Here is a 19,567-nt window from a genome sequence, read left to right on the forward strand (position 1 = left end):
AAGCAGCCTGTCTAGATCAACCTTCCAGGAAAAAAACAATGAATGAAAAGGAATTAATGCTTCTAAAACAAGCCAGTTGGTGGTGGTTCATGCTTGTTATCCTAGCTACTTAGAATTCTAAGATGAAAGGATCTCAAATCAAAGCCTGGCCAGGAAGAAAACCTTCCTCTCTGCAACCAGCAGCCAGGAAGCATTAGCTATGTATGAAGCCCAGCTAGCTGGCCTCAGACAACAGACATCCAGACACACAAGACCACCCCATCTGAAATATTATCAAATACATTCACATAATATCTCCTGTTTGGGAGATAATGTTTAAAATATGTATCAAAAACAGTTCAAAAAGGCAGTTAATAAAGGTCAAGTGAAAGTGGAAATTTGTACTCACACACTGAAATGTAAGTTACTGCCAGAATGTTGTTAATAGGGCTAGAGGCCCATTTGGTAACTTATCCACTCAATCATCTTTCCTCACCTCTTGTCAGTCAGCCTGAACAGAGATTTTTGACTGCAAGGAATGCGTGTGAGCATGTAGCTTGTAACATTAATAATGAAAATGTAGGCATTGGAAGCTCAGTCCTGTAAAACCAGCTACTCAGAACCTTGAGATACGAGGAACTCAGTTAAAGCCAACTGAGCAAAAATGATTTTTACCTCCAATTAAACAGTAAATGCAGAAAGCTGAGCTGTGCTTCAAATGTTAGAGTTCTAGCATCACATACAAAAGCTAAGTGACAGTACCTAGGTCCTGAATTCAAGCCCCAGTACTGGCTCTCATACACAAAATAATCATTACAACACCACAGTATATGCAAATGTTAGCAAGGGATGTAGATGAATGAGATGATGACATCATTTACCTCACCTTTAGTCTCAAGCATTCTGTACAGTGTAGTTCAGTCTGTGAAAAGCCCCAGGTGAAATCTTTCCTCAAAATCAGCAGATACATCCTCATTTCCCTCTGCACATTTATATTATGTACACACACACACACACACACAATGGCTATATTTTTCTAAATAAGTTTGAAATACATAACCTTACACACATGCTTCAGTATTATGTGCCCTTGTTTAGGTATCATAGGGAGCACAATGTATCCAGCGTCTGGCTCATTCTTGTAATCTTAGCTGCTCATGAGGGTGGGATCTGAGGATCACAGTTTGATGCCAACCTAAACTAATAAATCCTCAAAATTCTTATCTTTAATTAAGCAGAAAAGGCCAGAAGTGGATGTGTGGTTTTGAGTGGCACAGTGACAGCATTGAGTTAAACAATCTAAACTAGAGTTCCAGACCCTCATTTCAAGCCTGAGTACAAGCCCACTAGCACTCCAAAAGCCACCCCCCAAATACCAAACCAAAAATATGACAGAATATTTTGTAAATTTTGAAGCAAAATCCAATGAGGCAACATAGTTGCTAGTTTGTTGAAGATCTGGTGGGGAAACCCCAAATTCAACATGTGTTAAAATAACATAAAGAACAAGCAACCAAATAAAATTTTCCACTAAAGAAACTTCCTTAGTATTCACTGGGACTCCTGACAAAGAGATTTTTTTCTATGCTTTTTGAAAATCAGTGTTTTTTTCAGTAAGGTAATTAGTATAAACCTTTGCTGTAAATTATAGGAGTCATTGAATGCTCCAAGTGAAGTAAATGTACAACAAAAAGCACATATTATTACAAGTTTCTATGTCTCTGTTGGGACACTAGAAACCTGTAATAGTGTGGCCTCTCGGAAAGAGACGGGGAATGCTCACCATCACTGGTCATAAAAGAAATGCAAATCAAAACCAAAACCATATTTAGATTCCACTCAACCCAGTTAGAATGGCTATTATCAAGAGAACAAATAACAGATGCTGGGGTGGATGTGGCTAAATAAGAACACTACTACACTGATGGTAGGAATGTAAGCTGGTTCAACCACTCGAGAAAGCACTATGGAGGTTCCTCAAAAGACTAAACATAGAACTTCCCTAAGATCCAACAACCCCACTCCTCCGCATTTATCCAAATGATCTCAAACTAGGGTATAATAAGCTACCATCAAAACTATGTTCATTACAGCATTGTTACACATAGCTAAGATATAGAGACAACCCATTTGCCCTTCAACAGATGAATGGATCAAGGAAATGTGGTGTATTTACTCAATGGAATTTTATGATTCTATCAGAAAGAATGACATCGTCCCTTTTGTAAAAAAATGAAAAGATGGAAAAAAATCATACTATGTTAATCAAGCCAAGCCCAAAGAAACAAGAGCTCTATGATTTCCCTCATTTGCAATGATTAACATTAGCCTGTTACTCCTGAAAGTGGATCATAATAGCTCAGGAGTTATGAATATATATGACCAGAGAAAATGATGCTAACTGAAATGAACACCAAGACATAGAAACAACAGGTCTTCTTTTGTTTAGTTGTCAAGCTTGATGTAGCCAATGTACTGCAGCTAGTTCTTTCTTCTTACTTTATGTCATTTTTCTTTTCCTATTGGTTTTATCCATGGCAATTCCAGTCTTTGATTCTGGCACCCTGCATCCTGTATATGCATTTATCTGATTGGGGGAAGGTAAGGGAAATAACAAAATGCTGAAAGAAGTACAAAAGGTGATCCATTGCAACCATGATACTCGCAGGACATTATGGCAGAAATTAACTTTACAATGTAATGGGGGTGGGAAGGAGTGGAGGGAAGGGACAGAGGGAGAAAACCACTGAATGGGTAACAATGTTCAATGAGAAATGTAACTTACTCATGTAAATGTAACCCCTCTGTACAGCATCTTTATAATAAAATAGATTTTTAAAATATAAAAAGTAAAATTTTTTCATGAAATCTCAAGCTGATACCAATGGAACTTCTGAGTTTGTGTCAAAGAGTTTTTTAGGACTTTCAAGAAGCTAGTACTGAGTACATACAACCACAATTAAGTGATAATGAGAAAAGTAGAGCTTTTTATTGTATTATATGAATAAAGGAAAATTTCTTTTCATTTCTGTAAACATAGAATTCGTGTTTCTGATCTTCATTGTTCCCAAGTTAGACCAATCTCTTGTTACTAGCTTTCTTTGGTATATATAGCTAGGACATGTAATCTGAGATATAAGAATTATTCTTTGTGCCGGGCGCCGGTGGCTCACGCCTGTAATCCTAGCTACTCAGGAGGCTGAGATCTGAGAATCGCGGTTCAAAGCCAGCCCGGGCAGGAAAGACCGTGAGACTCCTATCTCCAATAAAACCACTAGAAAACCGGAAGTGGCGCTGTAGCTCAAGTGGTAGAGCGCTTGCCTTGAGCTGAAGAGCTGAGGGACAGCGCCCAAGCCCAGAGTTCAAGCCCCATGACCGACAAAAAAAAAAAAAAAAAAGATTTAAAAAAAAAAAAAGAATTATTCTTTGTTTAATTTGGAGGCACTCCTCCCTGGGCAAGAAGTTAGTCTGGAGGACCCCTGAAACCTGCTGTGGTTTCTCTCACACAGCTCACTGAGGAACTTAGGAGTTTGAAAAAGTGACTACTAATTAAGTGACTCTTACTAATAAGAATTATTGGTAGGATTTGAAAACATATTTGGGTAATAAATAGACTAGAAAAAATGTTAAGTTTGCTAATTTTATCACTATATTTCCTTTTGTCTAAGTATAAAATCCAGACTTACCCTAAGGACCTAGAATAAGCAAAATGGCTTATAGAGCTAAGATCATTTTTTTCCACAGAAGATGACAGCAGAAGAAGAAATACAGGTCCACAACTGGCACAAGGAAGAGAGAGTTTGATGTCTCCTTAATTCTTAGGATCGAATATTCAAGGAAGAACTCTCTGATGACAGCTTAAGGACCTCACATTTCCTGTGTAGTTCCATCATAGGAAGCAGTAGGTGCCAAGCCTGACTGGTGCCCTTGGCTGTGTCCTGAGAACCTCCAGCATGGCTCTGTCATGGTCACTGGAGAGGCAGGATTGCACTCTAAGAGGACCTACAGGAGGTGGTAACAAGGCCTGTGTCAAGGTTTTGCCAGATCTAGATGATTTATAACAGGCACTACTGTCTTCTGGCTAAGAATGTGGATATATCATTGAGGTCCTACACACAAATATATCACAAGTGTTAGCTTGCACCTTTTCCTTATGAAAGCCAGCAAAAGGTCATTAATGCCCTCTGGACATATTCTCATCAATATTTAGTAGGTAATAAGCTATAAAATCAAGTTCATTATGAGGAAAAAACCCAGATGAAAACCAAATTGCAGGAGCATTTACAAAAAATGTTTTTCTGTACATATCAAATGTGACAAAGTTTTAAAAGTTAATGAAGCTGGGAAAGTTAAATGGATTTCTTTTTTTACTATGGTTGCAACTGTCTTTTACATTTCAACTACTTAACAAAAAAAAAGGTAGGCCAAGCATTACCAGTGGCTCACATCTGTAACTCTAGCTATTTATAATGCTGAGATCTGAGGAAGTGGATTATAGCTAGAACAGGTAGGAAAAATCTGTGAAATTTTCATCTCCAATTAACCATTCAAAATCAAGAAGTGAAAGTTTGGTTCAAGTCATAGACAGTTACCCTTGAGTTAAAAAGCTAAAGGTCAGCTCCCTGAGTTCAAGCCCCAGTATGCATACACACACACACACACACACACACACACACACACACACACACACACACACACACACACACACACACACACACACACACACATTTTATCTCAAAAATAACCAGTGACCAGGAAACAGAAACAAGATATTTTTCTTTATTTTATTTCATTTTTGTCATGTTTCTTCATTTATCTCTCTTTGCGAAGTTAAAGGGGCATTCAAAAGGAGAGACAAATGATGAACATGTGCAACAATGATATTCAATTGGTACTATGCTGAAAATGACCTATGCAATTTGTTTGTGGGGAAGGATGGGAAAACTGGAAGAGATGAAGGGAAAAGTTAACATTGTCCAAAAAGAAATGCACTCAGGGAAGTAGAACTGTGGCTTGATATGAATGCCATTCTTCAGCAAAAGAACTCAGAGACAGTATTCAGGCTCTGGGTCCAAGTCTTATTACTGACTGAAACAAAAACAAAGACAAAAGAAATGTAGTCATTGACACGCATATGTAACTATTCCCTCTAGATCTCAAGGAGGAGGAGGAGGAGGAGGAGGAGGAGGAGGAGGAGGAGGAGGAGGAGGAGGAGGAGGAGGAGGAGGAGGAGGAGGAGGAGGAGGAGGAGGAGGAGGAGGGGAGGAGGAGAGGAGGGAGGGGGAGGAGGAGGAGGGGGAGGAGGAGGAGGAGGGGGAAGAGGAGGGGGAGGAGGAGGAGGAGGAGGAGGAGGAGGAGGAGGAGGAGGAGGAGGAGGAGGAGGAGGAGGTTAATAAAACCAAACCAGTGAGAGAGAGAAATTGAGAGAGCAAGGGAAGGGGTGACATTTTAAAAAAGAAATATAATCAGAACTGACTTAGATGACTATAACCTCTGTGTAACTCACCTTTGTAATAATACTACAAAAAATAAAACAGAAATAGAATGCTGGAGGCATAACTCAAATGGAAGACCTGACTAATATGTATGTGATACCAAGTTCAAACCCCATTATCAATTTCCCCTTCAAAAATGGCTCTTCTCATCACTTGTGCTTTCCCTAGCTTATGAAAGGGGATGCAAACAGTTAAAGAGAGAGAAAGGTAATTTGTCAGGCATAGAACTGTACTTGCAATGAGCAGTACTTGCTAGAACACATGTTGACTAGAACACATGATGACTCCGTGTTTTCTGAAATAAACAGACCTAGTTGAGCTTGAATACAGGCTCCACTGTATACTAGATGGGGACTCAAACTTAACCTAACTCTCTGGAGCTCAAGTTCTTCATAGGTAAAGTGAGCATAACAATATGTATCTCATGGGATTATGAGATCTGGATGTCATCAAACATGGAGTGGGTTTTATCTTAGGTGTGTGTGCAACACTCAAGCACTGCTGGAAGGAGTATAAACTGGCATAATGTTTACTATATTACTTAACAGTAATACAACAATTACTACAGACTCATACCTGTAATCTTACTTACAAAAGAGGCTGAGAAAGAGGATCAAGGTTCTAAGCCTGAACAGGAAACTGGATCAGACTCATCTCCAATGACTTCTAAAAAAGCTTGAGGTGGAGTTTGGTCCAAGTGGTAGAGTGCTAGACTTGAGCATAAACCTCAGGAACAGTGCCCAAGTCCTGAGTTCAAGCCTAGGTCCAGCAACCCCCCCACACACACACTACATTTTGTATGTTCCTATCACCCCACTTAACAATACTTTCCCTCTTCCAAGCTCAACAGTTGTTGTTTTGTTTTAAAAGGGACTTACTCTGTAGCTCAGGCTTCTCTTAAGCTTACAATCCTCCTGGGTGCTGGGATTACAGGCATGTCTACCATAATTGGCTTCACTCAGTAACTCTATTTATAACATTTTCTGCAAGAAATTCATTCATGCTCATGATGATATGTGGCTTAAAGCTGTTCACATTAATATTCTACTGTACAAAATGTAAATAATATAGCTGGACATGGTACTATGCTACCACATGGTAATGCCAATCATTACTCAGAAACCTGACAGGAGAATTAGGAATTGAAGAAAGCCTGGTCTACACTGTAGAACCTTGTCTCCAAAGGAAAGAAATTCTATAAGTATTAATCTGCTATGAAACATACAATATGTTAAATTCATATAATGGAACAAATAGATCATTGTTAATGAAAATAAAAGCTTGGCAGAAATTTTAAATACATACATATGCATATATGTTTAAATTTGAAGAAATAAAATTTCAAGTGGTATTATCTGCATCTTTCAGTCTGTCACTATCTATTTACTGACACATTGATTTCTGTTTAGTCTTCACAAAACAGTTCTCTCACATAAGTACCAAAGAAATGAAAAAGAAAAAGTACAAAAAATGCATTATCATAAATACAAATGTAAATTAATCCCTACCATAATAATTTGGAAAACATGCATTAAGTTAATGGCATTGAATACTGCTCAAGAAGGGGAGTCTAGGAGAATGTACATTGTGTGTGTGTGTGTGTGTGTGTGTGTGTGTGTGTGTGTGTGTGTGTGTGTGCTCCATCTCCATGAGTAAGTAAGTGAGTCTGAAGTAGACCAATTATACTTGGTTAGTCTTTTTGCTCAAAGCTGACACTCTACCACTTGAGCCACATCTCCACTTCTGGATTTTGGTTTCTGAATTGGAGAAATATCTCAGATTTTTCTGCATGGGCTGCTTTAAACCAAGATACTCAGTTTTTGACCTCTAACGTAGCTAGGTTTTAAAACATGAACCACTAGTGGACAGCAACTACATTAACATTTTTGCATATTTGAATAAATTTTAAAGTAAGACATATATGTTACGTATGAGAGTGGTGGGAAATAGTAATTAATGTTTAACAGAATTTAAAGCATACAAAGCTGAGAATGGTAAGTCGCTGAGAATAGGATGGAATATATCAAACTTACCTATGACAGTTTTCAGTCTGTGCACAGAAATGATTGTATTGTTGGAGGCCAAGGCCATCAGATAGCTGAGTTCCAGGTGGCTGCTATGCTCATGAGGCCAGCTAGTGCTATTCACAAGAATGTGATGTTATTGGATGGCAGGGATCAGCTTCAAGTTCGGAACCTGGAATATTTCTATTAATCTAGAAGGGGAAATATACCAGGACCCAATGACTGGGAATGTGGTTAGTGGTAGAGTGCTGGCCTCGCATGCATGAAGCACTTGATTTGATTCCTCAGTATGAGGTAAGCAGAAAAACTGGAAGTGGTGCTGTGGTTCAATTGGTAATGTACTAACCTTGAACAAAATAAACTCAGGGAGAGTGCCCAGGCCCTGATTTCAAGCCCCAGCACTGGAAAAAAAAATTTTTTTAAAGTGCAAAATGCTGTTTGTTGAAATAAATATGCTGAATAATTCTTTTTACTCACTAGAAAATTGTGCTGTTGAGAATTCATAATGAACTTTGTTAGGAAAAAGCAAATTAATGAAATATTATCTGGCATTGGACAGGACATAGTGAGATCTAAAAATGATTGCTGCCTATGGTTACTTGATACAACTAACGTTACAAATACACTTGCCAGATTGTAATTGTTTAAGTATAGAATCGTGGGTTTTTTCTTTTCAAAACAGTTTTACTGCCGGGCCCCAGTGGCTCAAACTTGTAATCCTAGCTACTAAGGAGGCTGAGAACTGAGGGTCTCTATTCAAAGCCAGCCTGGGCAAGAAAGTCTGTGAGACCCTTATCTCCAACTAAAGGTTCTTCACAAAATGTGAAGTGGCACTGTTGCTCAAGTAGTAGAGTGCTAGCCTTGAGCTGAAATGCTGAGGGACAACGCCCAGACCCAGAATTCAAGCCCCACAACTGACAAAAAATAATAATAACAATAATATTAATTTTGTTACAATTAAGGTATTATAAAGGCTGCCGTTACAAATTTTGTTTATTTGCTCAAAGAAACACATATCCATCTTCATTGCCAACAGCCAGGATTTGGCCATCTGCTTTCCAGCTGATCTCTGTGTGTAGAGGCAATGCCTAATACAACGCAATACAAACCAGTTCTGACTTTAATTTTTCTCTGCACATCTTAAAAATCAATGCTGACAATATGAAATAAAACATCCCTAAGTTTAAAACATTCTTCTAGACAAGTTAATGAGATCCTAAGAACAAGTATTTTAACAATAATTTCAGAGAACTTAAACTCACAACTTGGGTTCTGTATCTGAAATTTATTACTTGAGGCTAGTGCTGCCACTTTGAGCCACAATGCCACTTCCAGTTTTCTCATGTTTAATTGAATAGAAAAGTCTCACCAACTTTCCTCTCCAACCTGGCTTTGAACTAGGATCTAGAGACCTTAGCCCTCGGAGTATCTAGGATTATAGGCATGAACCCCTGGCACCTGGCTAGAATAATTGCTCACCTGAGACAGAAGCCAGTTAGTATTAAATGCCAATCATGTTTAACTTTGTAAAATAAAGTTAACTGAAATGCCTTATAGTAGAAATAAGAAATAAAATGTGTCTGTGGATTACAAAGTTCTTAACAAAAGTTTCATATATTCCTTGTTTTTTTTATCTTCCAAAATTGTGTGCTTTCCAGAATCATACCTTATCTTTCCTTGCTGATTTCTTTATTTTATTTCATACATGGCCACAGGTTCTTCAACTATCATTTATTTATTGAAGAGCTTGCACATATGTATTCAGTCCAAACTCCTTGTAAGCATCTCTCATCCATATATTCAACTGCCATAAAAACTTGTGAAACACTAATCATCTCTTTCCATTACTGGATACTAATGTGTAAGTAAAATTTAGGAAAATAAAGAATAACATCAATAAATATAACATGATTTTGATAGTAATTCTAAACATAAATTCAATGTTGATTATTTTCTGAGCAACTTAATAAAAACCTCAAGAAAAAGAAATCAACTTTTTTGAGTGCTGATATTGTGGTTTAAATTCAATACATTACCTTCTCACTTAAGCTTTTTCCCTAAAAGGTGGTGCTCAATAATTGAACCATAGCTCCCCTTCCAATTTTCTCTGGGGGATTATATAGAGATAAGAATATCATGGAACCATTTGTGTCCCTCTCTTGGGGTTCATTTCACTTAACATCATCTTATATGGTCATATGATACCATGTACTAATATACTCGTTACTGCAAGTAAGGGAAACTACGGGTATGGTTATATATATATACATATATATTATATATATATATATAGATATACATATACATATATACATATATAAATATATACAATGTGATACACACACACACACACACACACACACACACACACACACACACACACACACACGACATTTTCTCTTTTTATTGGGAAAATACCGTACAGAGGGTTTGCAATTACATGGACAATGTAATGATTATATTTCTTATCAAGAGTTGTTGCCTCCTCCTTTGTTTCCCCTTCCCATCCCTTCCCCATACCTACGCACCCCAAGCCAAAGTTGTAAAGTTCCTTTTTCGTCATAACGTCTTGTACATTTCATTGTTGCAATGAGTCCACCTGTATCCCTATTTAAACAATTTGTTTATTTCCCTTCCCTTCCACAAATTATACCAACATCAAATACAGTGAAAACAGGGGTTGTACCGTGGGGGAGGGACATGCAAAGCAACAAAAAAATCATCTTATAAATATGTTAGAAATAATCACAAGAAAGAAAAATCATTTGAACCCTTATCTTGGGGTTCATTTTGCCTAACATCTACTTATCTGACCGTTTCTACCAGTCTCAGACATATACTACTTATTGCAAATATAGGAAACCATGAGACTTATGTTTCTTTGGCCTGGCTTACTTCACTTAATATAATTTTTCCAAGTATTTCCATTTCCTAAAAAATGGAGCCATGGCATTCTTTCTGTTGAGGTATAGGATTCCATTGTGTATATATACCACATTTTCTTGATCCATTCATCTACTGAGGGGCCTCTGAGTTGGTTCCATATCTTAGCTATGGTAAATAATGCTGCAATACACATCGTTGTGCTAGTAGCTTAGTATGATCTTATTTGTGATGATTTGGTAAATGCCTAAAAGTGGGATTGTTGGGTCATAGGAGAACTCTAAGTGGAGTCTTGGAAAAAATTATATTAAGTAAAGTAAACCAGACCCAAAGAAACATAGATCCTATGGTTTCCCTTATTTGCAATAACTAGTATATGTCTGGGACAAGTATAAAAGTTCAAAAGCTATGTATATATGATCAGATAAGATGATGTGAAGCGAAATAAACCTCAAGATAGTGGTTTATCATCTAAATTGTGATTTTTTTTTGTTTCTTTATGTGTTCCTCCCACAGAGTATAACCCCTGTTTTCACTGTATTTGATGTCGGTGCCCTGCATCTTGTATACACACTTCTCTAGCTTGGGGAGGGGAAGGGAGAAAACAAAATGTTTAAACAGGGATAAAGGCTGACCCATTGTAACAATGAGATGCACAAGACACTATGTTGAGAAAGGAAGTTTACAATTTAGGCAGGGAGGTGGGGAAGGGGGGAGGGGTGAGTGTAGTTGTGAAGGTGGGATGGAAGGGAGGGTAGGGGAAAAACAAAGGAGGAGGTAACAATGCTTGATAAAAAATGCACTCATTACCTTGCTCATGTAACTATAACCCCTCTATACAGTATTTTTACAATAAAAACCTCTCAAAAAAAGGAAGATGTCATGTACACCAAGTATAGTAGCCCACATCTGTAATCCTAGCTGATTGGGAAGCAGAAATGTCTGAGGGCAGGCCAGAGAAATAAATGCCAAGACAGCCATCTCAACAAATGATCTGGCCATCTTGGTTCACATCTGTAATCCTACCTAATTTTGTGGGATGCATAGGTAGCAAAGTCTCAGACAATCTAAGATCAGACCTGGGCAAAAACTTCAAGACCTCAAGCAAATAAAAGGGACTAGAACTATGGCAACAGGAGTTGAGCTGCTTGGTGCTATACAACCAAAGTCCTGTCTAGCAAGCAGAGAACCCCTGAATAAAACCCTAGTAATACTCTTCTCTTCCACCAAAAAGCCTAAGTAATTTTGTTTTATTGGAACATCTAATTTCAAGGGCGCTGACAGATCAGAGATGATGACATTCTCTTTAAAATTAGGTATTCAAAAGAGACAAAGTTATTTAGGCTTTGAAAGAATTAAAAAGGAAGGAAAATGCATATGATTTTTGTTAGCTCCATAATTCTTGAAATCATAAAATGCATATATCCATGTATGTATGTATATACATGTATGTATATATACGTACAAGTGGTTCATCTCTTTTGTGTGTAGTAAATGGTACAAATGAATCTGTACAGTCACTACTCAAAGGCATGAATAGACGAAAAGAATGAGCAAAGAACTCATTCAGGAATCTATTCCTAGCCAATAACCCTGACAATATTTTACATCAGTTTGCATGTGTCAGTTACTGCAGTACAGGGACAGTACGGCAACAATGTGATACCAGGCAGAAGAAATGAGAAATGAGATACAAATTGTACAATATTCTTTCTGATGGGTAAGTAGAATTTCCAATGTGTGTGTGTGTGTGTGTGTGTGTGTGTGTATGTGTGTGTGTGTGTGTGTGTGTGTGTGTGTGTGTGTATTACATTTTCTTAATTCATATCTCTCTTGAGGGGTAGGTAGGGTGATTCAGTAAGCATGGTTGTACTGAAACTTTTACTACATCCTAGTTTGTAAACATTCAGGTAAATGCCTAGGAGTAGGGTTGCTGGATAATATGGAAATGGGTAGTCAAAAGAGGGGTGAAGGGGGAAAATGAGAAGAATGAAAAGGAGAAAAGGGGTGAAGTGCAGAGAGGAATCCAGTAAATATCCTACAAAATTAAGAAGAGTTAAGGAAGAGGTTCATAGAGGAGTGATGGATGAGAATGTTGAAAGGGTTGTCATTGATCAAGGTATATTGTATGCATAAACTGCTTTGTTTAATGATAACTCCTTTGTTACTTAAAATAATAATTAAAAATCATGTCCCTAAAATGTTATGCCATTAGGAGCAAAGCATGAGAATCTGTTCAGATCATCTCTAGGGTCTATAAATCTTTTTTCATTAGGATGAGTTTTAGAACAACACTAATGAAGCATATCATCTGAAGAAAATTTAATGATTTCCACCTATTTAAAATAATCAGTTTTGGAGATATGGCTCAAGTGGCAGAGTGCTACCTAATGAGCAAAGCTGTCAGATATTGAATTCAAGTCTTTATTTTTTATATTGAAAATACTGTACAGAGGGCAAGATAATGATTACATTTCTTATCATCCATTGTAGCCTCCTCCTTTGTTTCCCATTCCCATTCCTTCCCATCCTCCCCTTACCCCCCAATCCTCCCCACTCCCCCCCCATGAAAATTGTAAAGTTCGTTTTCGACATAACGACTTGTACATCTCATGGTTGCAATGGGTCCACCTGTATTCCTATTTAAACGATTTGTTTTTCCCCTTCCCCTCCACAAATTATACCGACATCAAATACAGTGAAAGCAGGGGTTATACTGTGGGGGGAGAGACATACAAAGCAACAAAGAAATACCTTATAAATGTGTTAGAAACAATCGCAGGAAAGGAAAAAAAACATTTGAATACATATCTTAGGGTACATTTCCCTAACATCACCTTATCTGACCTTTTCTGCTTGACTCAGACATATAGTAGATATTGTAAATAAGGAAACCCATGGGACCTATGTTTCTTTGGATCTGGTTTACTTCACTTAATATAATTTTTTCCAAGACTTTCCATTTCCTAACAAATGGGCAATGTCATTCTTTCTGATGGAGGCATAGAATTCCATTGTGTATATATACCACATTTATTTTTGATCCATTCATCTACTGACGGGCATCTGGGTTGGTTCCATATCTTAGCTATAGTAAATAGTGCTGCAATAAACATAGTTGTGCTGGTAGCGTTAGTGTGGTCTTATTTGTAAACATTTGGGTAAATGCCCAAAAGTGGGATTGTTTGGTCATACGGGAGCTCTATGTAAAGTCTTTTGAGGAACCTCCATACTACTTTCCAAAGTGGTTGAACAAGTTTACACTCCCACCAACAATGCAGTAAGGTTCCCTTCTGTCCACATCCCCTCCAGCATCTGTTGTTATTAGAGTTCTTGATTTTAGTCATTCTAACTGGGGTGAGGTGGTATCTTAATGTTGTTTTGATTTGCATTTCTTTTATGGCTAGGGAGGTTGAGCATTTCTTCATTTGTCTACTGGCCATCCTTCTTCCCTCTTCAGAGAAGTTTCTCTTTAAGTCTTTAGCCCACTTATTTATTGGGCAGTTGTTTCTTTGAGGATTTGTTATTGGGGGATTTAATTTTGTGAGTTCCAAGTATATTTTAGATATGAGACCCTTGTCCGTTGTATGGTTAGTGCAGATCTTCTCCCAATCCGTAGGCTTTATATTGATCTTGCTAGCTATGTCCTTTGCCATGCAGAAGCTCTGCAACTTCATGCAATCCCATTTGTCCAACCTTTCTTTGATTTGTTGTGTTTCCAGGTTTCTATTAAGACAATTTCAGCCTGTGCCAAGGAGATCTAGGGTTTCTCCTATTCCATCCTGTAATGTTTTGAGAGTGTCAGCTTTGATTCCGAGGTCTTTAATCATTTGGAGTTGATTCTGGTGCAGGGTGATATATAAGGATCTAGCTTTAGTTTTCTACAAGTAGTTAAGCAATTTTGCCAGCACCATTTACTGAAGAGGCTGTCTTTCTTCCATTCTATTTTTTTAGCTCCCTTATCGAAGATTAGATGGCTATAGGTCTCTAGGTTCATTTCTGGGTTTTCAATTCTATTGCATTGGTCCTGAGGTATGTTCTTGTGCCATTACCAAGCTGTTTTGATTACTATGGCTTTATAGTAGAGTTTGAAATTTGGTATTGATATTCCTCCAGCAGTGTTCTTTCTGTTGAGGATCGTTTTTGCTATTCGGGGTCTTTTATTGTTCCATATGAATTTTTGGATTGCCTCTTCTATTTCCTTGAAGAGTGAGTGAATTCAACTCTTGATCTCGAACATAAGTAAAAACAGTCAATAAAAGTCAATCACTTTCCTGGGCACTGGTAGCTCATGCCTTTAATCCTAACTTTAATCAGAAGGCAGGGATCTGGGGATCTCAGTTCAATGTCAGCTCAGATAAGAAAGTCTGTGAGATTCTCATCTCCAATTTACTGCCAAAGAAAGCTGGAATTGGATTCGTGGCTCGTAGCCTACAGCAAAAGGCTCAGGAACAGAACCCAAGCCTTGAGTTCAAGCCTTAGAACAGTGCAATACATACACAAGGGAAGTAATTAACTCAAGTTTTCAACCTTTAATTTCCCTAAGCCTAACTCTATTCCTGGTCACAACCCTAAGAGTAACCTTGATCATAATAATAACCCAATCCTAAAATTAATGGAAAATACTGAAGTTTAGAAACATCCTTACAGATACTCATTGTCTTTGAAATGATTTGCAGTTTGCTCCAAATCCTACAGATTCCCTGACTTGGAATCTGAAATCTATATTGTTCTCTATTATGCATCATTAACCTCAAATCCTCATATCATGAAAAATACCATAGTTTCCAATGATTTTAACTTTTACAGAACTCCTGTATCTCCAAAAAGAATTTGCAGGTTTACTTAAAATCTACTCTAGTTCCTAACCCTTACTATATAGCTAAACCTTACTAGAAACCTAACTCTAAATTTAACCCCATTGAACCCTGCATAGGAAACTTAGAGAAACTCTGTAGTTTTTGGTAAGTTTCAAACTTATTTTACTTGAAAGTGTTAGCAGAAAATTCAGTTTTACCTTAAAGCTTAACCTTCCCTAATCCTAAGCCTAACCTGAATTAGAAAAGTAACCCTAACCCTGGAACTAATGGGCTTTGGATTCTAAAAGCCACACAAATACATTAGTTTTTATTCATCCTTTGATTCAACTCATCTTTCTCAAAATAGTTTGTAGTTTTACTCATTATCTTGCCATTATTGTACCCCAAGCCCTAACTGAAATATTGAGGTTAACCCTCACACTAATCATAACCTAATCTTAATATTGTTAGTAGTTTCTTATTTCACATTCATCCTAATTCTAACTCGACTTGTTATTCGAAGATTTACTTTCAGTTGGACCCTTAACTTTCCATTTCCCTAATGCTTACACTAACCCCAACTGGAACTGAAACCTTTCACCCTGATAGTCCAATTCTAATGTTTAAGAAAAAGACTCTAGTTTTAAATCATTCTAATGAACACTCCAGTTTGCACTCTGAAATTAGTTTCAGTTTGCCCTCATTCCCACAAATTTTCTGACTCTATTTCTGAAGTTATCTTGTTCCCTAACATGAACCATTATATTTCTTGTCCTCAAATTCTCTTTATCAGGAAAAAATACTGTAGTTTCCATTCATCCTACATTTTCCAGAAACCCTGTACCCTAAAACAGTTTCAGATTTACTTACCTTCTACTCCATTACTTAATGCTAACTCTCAGCCTAAATCTGTCTGGAAAACTCTCATTAATCATTATGAGAATGATCACTGAGAAATAAATATAATGATAATGCTCTAGTTACTATTCAATCTCACATTTTTGCTTCTACTTGTAACTAAAAACTCAAGTTTATACTAAAAACTTTCTTATTCATAACAGTAATCATAATCAGAACAAAATACTGACCTTAATCTTAATCCTAATTATATGACAATACTAACACTAACACAAGTACACTAGTTTTCACTCATCCTAACTTGATTCAAATAAGACTTCCAAAATTAAGTTTTATTTATTTTTGAATATCTTAGTCATTTTCTAATCCTAAATTAATCTTAACTGGAACATTGACAATAACCATAAGCCTAACTCTAAGTAGATTCTAATATTAATAGCAATACTCTAGTTCACATTCATTCTAATTCTTACTAGGCTTAGTCTAAATTTACCTTCAATTTGAGCCTCATTTTTTTCTCCTTCACTCTAACCCTAACCATGGCTGGCATCCTAACCATAACCTTGACACTAACAGTATCCCAATTCTAAAATTTATGAAAAATGCTCATTTTCTGCAATCCTAACTGAAATTCCACTTGTAATTCTTGAAATAAATTGCAGGTTTTCTGTAAACCCTACAGATTTTCTCACTCTTAATTCTGAATGTATCTTGTTCCATAAGAGGAATCATTATACTCATTGATCACAAATTCTGATATTATGAAATACATTGTACTTCCATTATCCCAGCATTTCCTGAATTCCTAGAACCTAAAATAAGTTCAGCTTTACTTATCATTTAACACATTTCTTTTTTTTTTCTTTTTGTCAGTCGTGGGACTTGAAAACTCTGGGCCTGGGCACGATCCCTGAGTTCTTTAGCTCAAGGTGGGTGCTTTACCACTTGAGCCACAGCACCACTTTTGGGTTTTCTGGTGGTTAATTGGAGATAAAAGTCTCACAGACTTTCCTGCCCGGGTTAGCTTTGAACTGGGATCCTCAGAAATCAGCTTCCTGAATAGCTAGGAAAATAGGCACAAGCCACTAATTTAACCCATTTCTGTACTCTATCCTCTACCCCGGTTAACCAGAAACCTAATCCTAATCACAGTCTGATTTAACACCAAATGGTTAATGTAAGGAAAATTGTCTAGATTCTATTCAATCACACATTTTTTTTGCTTCTACTTCTTAGTGGAAAACTAAAAGTTACCTTAAAGCTTATCCTTCCCTAACCCTAATTAGAACAAAAAAGTATCTCACACTTTATCTGAATGTTTAAAGTAACATAAACACTGGTTTACATTCATTCTAACTTTGATACCATTCATTCTTCTTAAAATATGTGGCAGTTTTACACAATATCTTACATCTTTTTCTCATCCTAACCCCAGCTCTAACTGGAACACCTTGCCTAAGCCTAAGCCTACATATAACTGAATCATCATGTTAATAGCAAGCCTCTTTTTTCACATTTATCCTAACTCTTGCTCAGCGTGTATGTCTAATTATTACTTGCATTTTGAACCTAAATTTCTAAGTGTTTTCATATTTCCTAACAGGTTTTATTTTTCATTATTTTTTGAAAATATTATTTTGTTGTAAGGATGCTTTAAAGAGTGAATAACTATATCTGTAATATAAAGAGTACATTTCTTGTTGAGCATTGTTACCCCCTTCTGTCTTGTTCTCCCACTATCCCATCCCTCCCCACTTCCCTTACTCCTCCCTCCCCATGGTGTAAACTTCATTTACAACATAGTGTCTTTTGAGTATCATTGTTGCAGTGGGTCACCCTGTGTTGAAGCTAAAATTTCTATTTCTCTAATTCTAATTCTAATTCTGCCTGGGGTCCCAACCCTAGCCATAATAATAATGATAACTCAATTCAGAAGTTAACAAAAAATATTCAAGTTTTTATTCATCTTATTAATCCACTGTACATCTTGAATTAAGTTGCAGTTTAGCTTAAATCTTCCAAATTAGTTTATATGCACATATACAAAGATGTAATTTTATGTGAAAAACAGAAGATCTTTGGAGAAAGGAGTAATGAAAAAGAAATAGAGGGAGTATAATCAAATGCTTTAAATATATTATAGAATTGCCACTTCTGACAATTAATAACCATTAAGAAAATAACTAAATATTAATAAAGAACACACTGCATTCCAGTGTTCTTTAAGAGAGCCATGATATGTCTTGTGAAAGAAATACTTGTGTTAGATAAACTTTGTTCATGCATAATTTATATTGTTATTGGCCAATTATTTAACTTAATGAATAAAAAAGTCAAATAAGATTCCATGACAAAAAATATAAAACAATTATTTAGCAATTGTTTGAGAAAAAGTTATAGTCATGAGTTTTAGGAAACTGAATTTCTATTTCCCAGAAAGCAATGGATTAGGTTTACTAATCTAGTATTTGTAGTAAGTTTAGAGAACACAATTGGCATGAAAAACAACTAACTGTACATCTTCTTTCTTGAATGAGTGATATTTTAAACATTATCTTTTATTCAAATGAATACTTAGGTTTACATTTCAAAATATATGCAATTTTATCTCCTTTCAGAACAAGTACTTACCCTGCAATTAAGTGTACTAGCATATTCAGGTATTTAAAAGCTAAATTTTCTGTTTGAAATGTAGCTCTACATATTCAGAATGAGATGATTTTTTATTTATAAATGTCTAACCTCGGATTTTTGCTTCATCAATATAAATTGTCTTATGAGGTTGTAGTGAAGGCTCCAGTAACCAGAGTGGTCAAAACCATTTCCTGAATTGTAAATTTTAAATCTAATCATTTTTAGCCTTTGATTATATCATTTATTGTCTCTTCAGAGCAATTAAGCTAAAATAAATACTACTTTTTAAACATTTCACTCACATTGTAAATAATATTAACATAGGTTAAAAAGACACTAATCATTTCAGACTCATATTTGGTGGTCTTAGTGTGAAGAATGTAGAGAGTAGAAGGACTTTACACTCAATAAATATTTTTGGTTAAATTAAATCATATATCTGGATTTCTAATTTGAAAGTTAATCACATGGAAACTGGAAAACAATAAAAAAATTACTTTGGGATCATTTTTCTTCTTAAAATTATGAAGCAAAAATGTCTCTAAGAAATATATTTTTCAGGGGCTGGGAAGGTGACTATGTGGTAGAGTGCTTGCCTTGCATGCATGAAGCCTGGGGATCGATTCCTCAGCACCACATAAGCAGGAAAAAAAAAGCTGGAAGTGGCACTGTGGCTCAAGTGGTAGAGTAATAGCCTTGAGCTGAAGAGCTGAAGGACAGCGCCCAGGCCCAGAGTTTAGGCCCTACGACCGGACCCACCCCCCAAAATATATATTTTTTTTCAATAAAATGTTTCAATCCTTAGTAAAGTACATTATACTTTAATATAAAGTTTTTCTCAAAATAGAAATTCTGCAACTAATCTAATGTATGTATTTATGCACAAAATGCTGTG

Source organism: Dipodomys merriami, unplaced genomic scaffold (genome assembly GCF_024711535.1).
Source record: "Dipodomys merriami isolate MVZ:Mamm:240054 unplaced genomic scaffold, mDipMer1.0.p SCAF_1193, whole genome shotgun sequence".
In the NCBI taxonomy this organism is placed as follows: Eukaryota; Metazoa; Chordata; class Mammalia; order Rodentia; family Heteromyidae; genus Dipodomys; species Dipodomys merriami.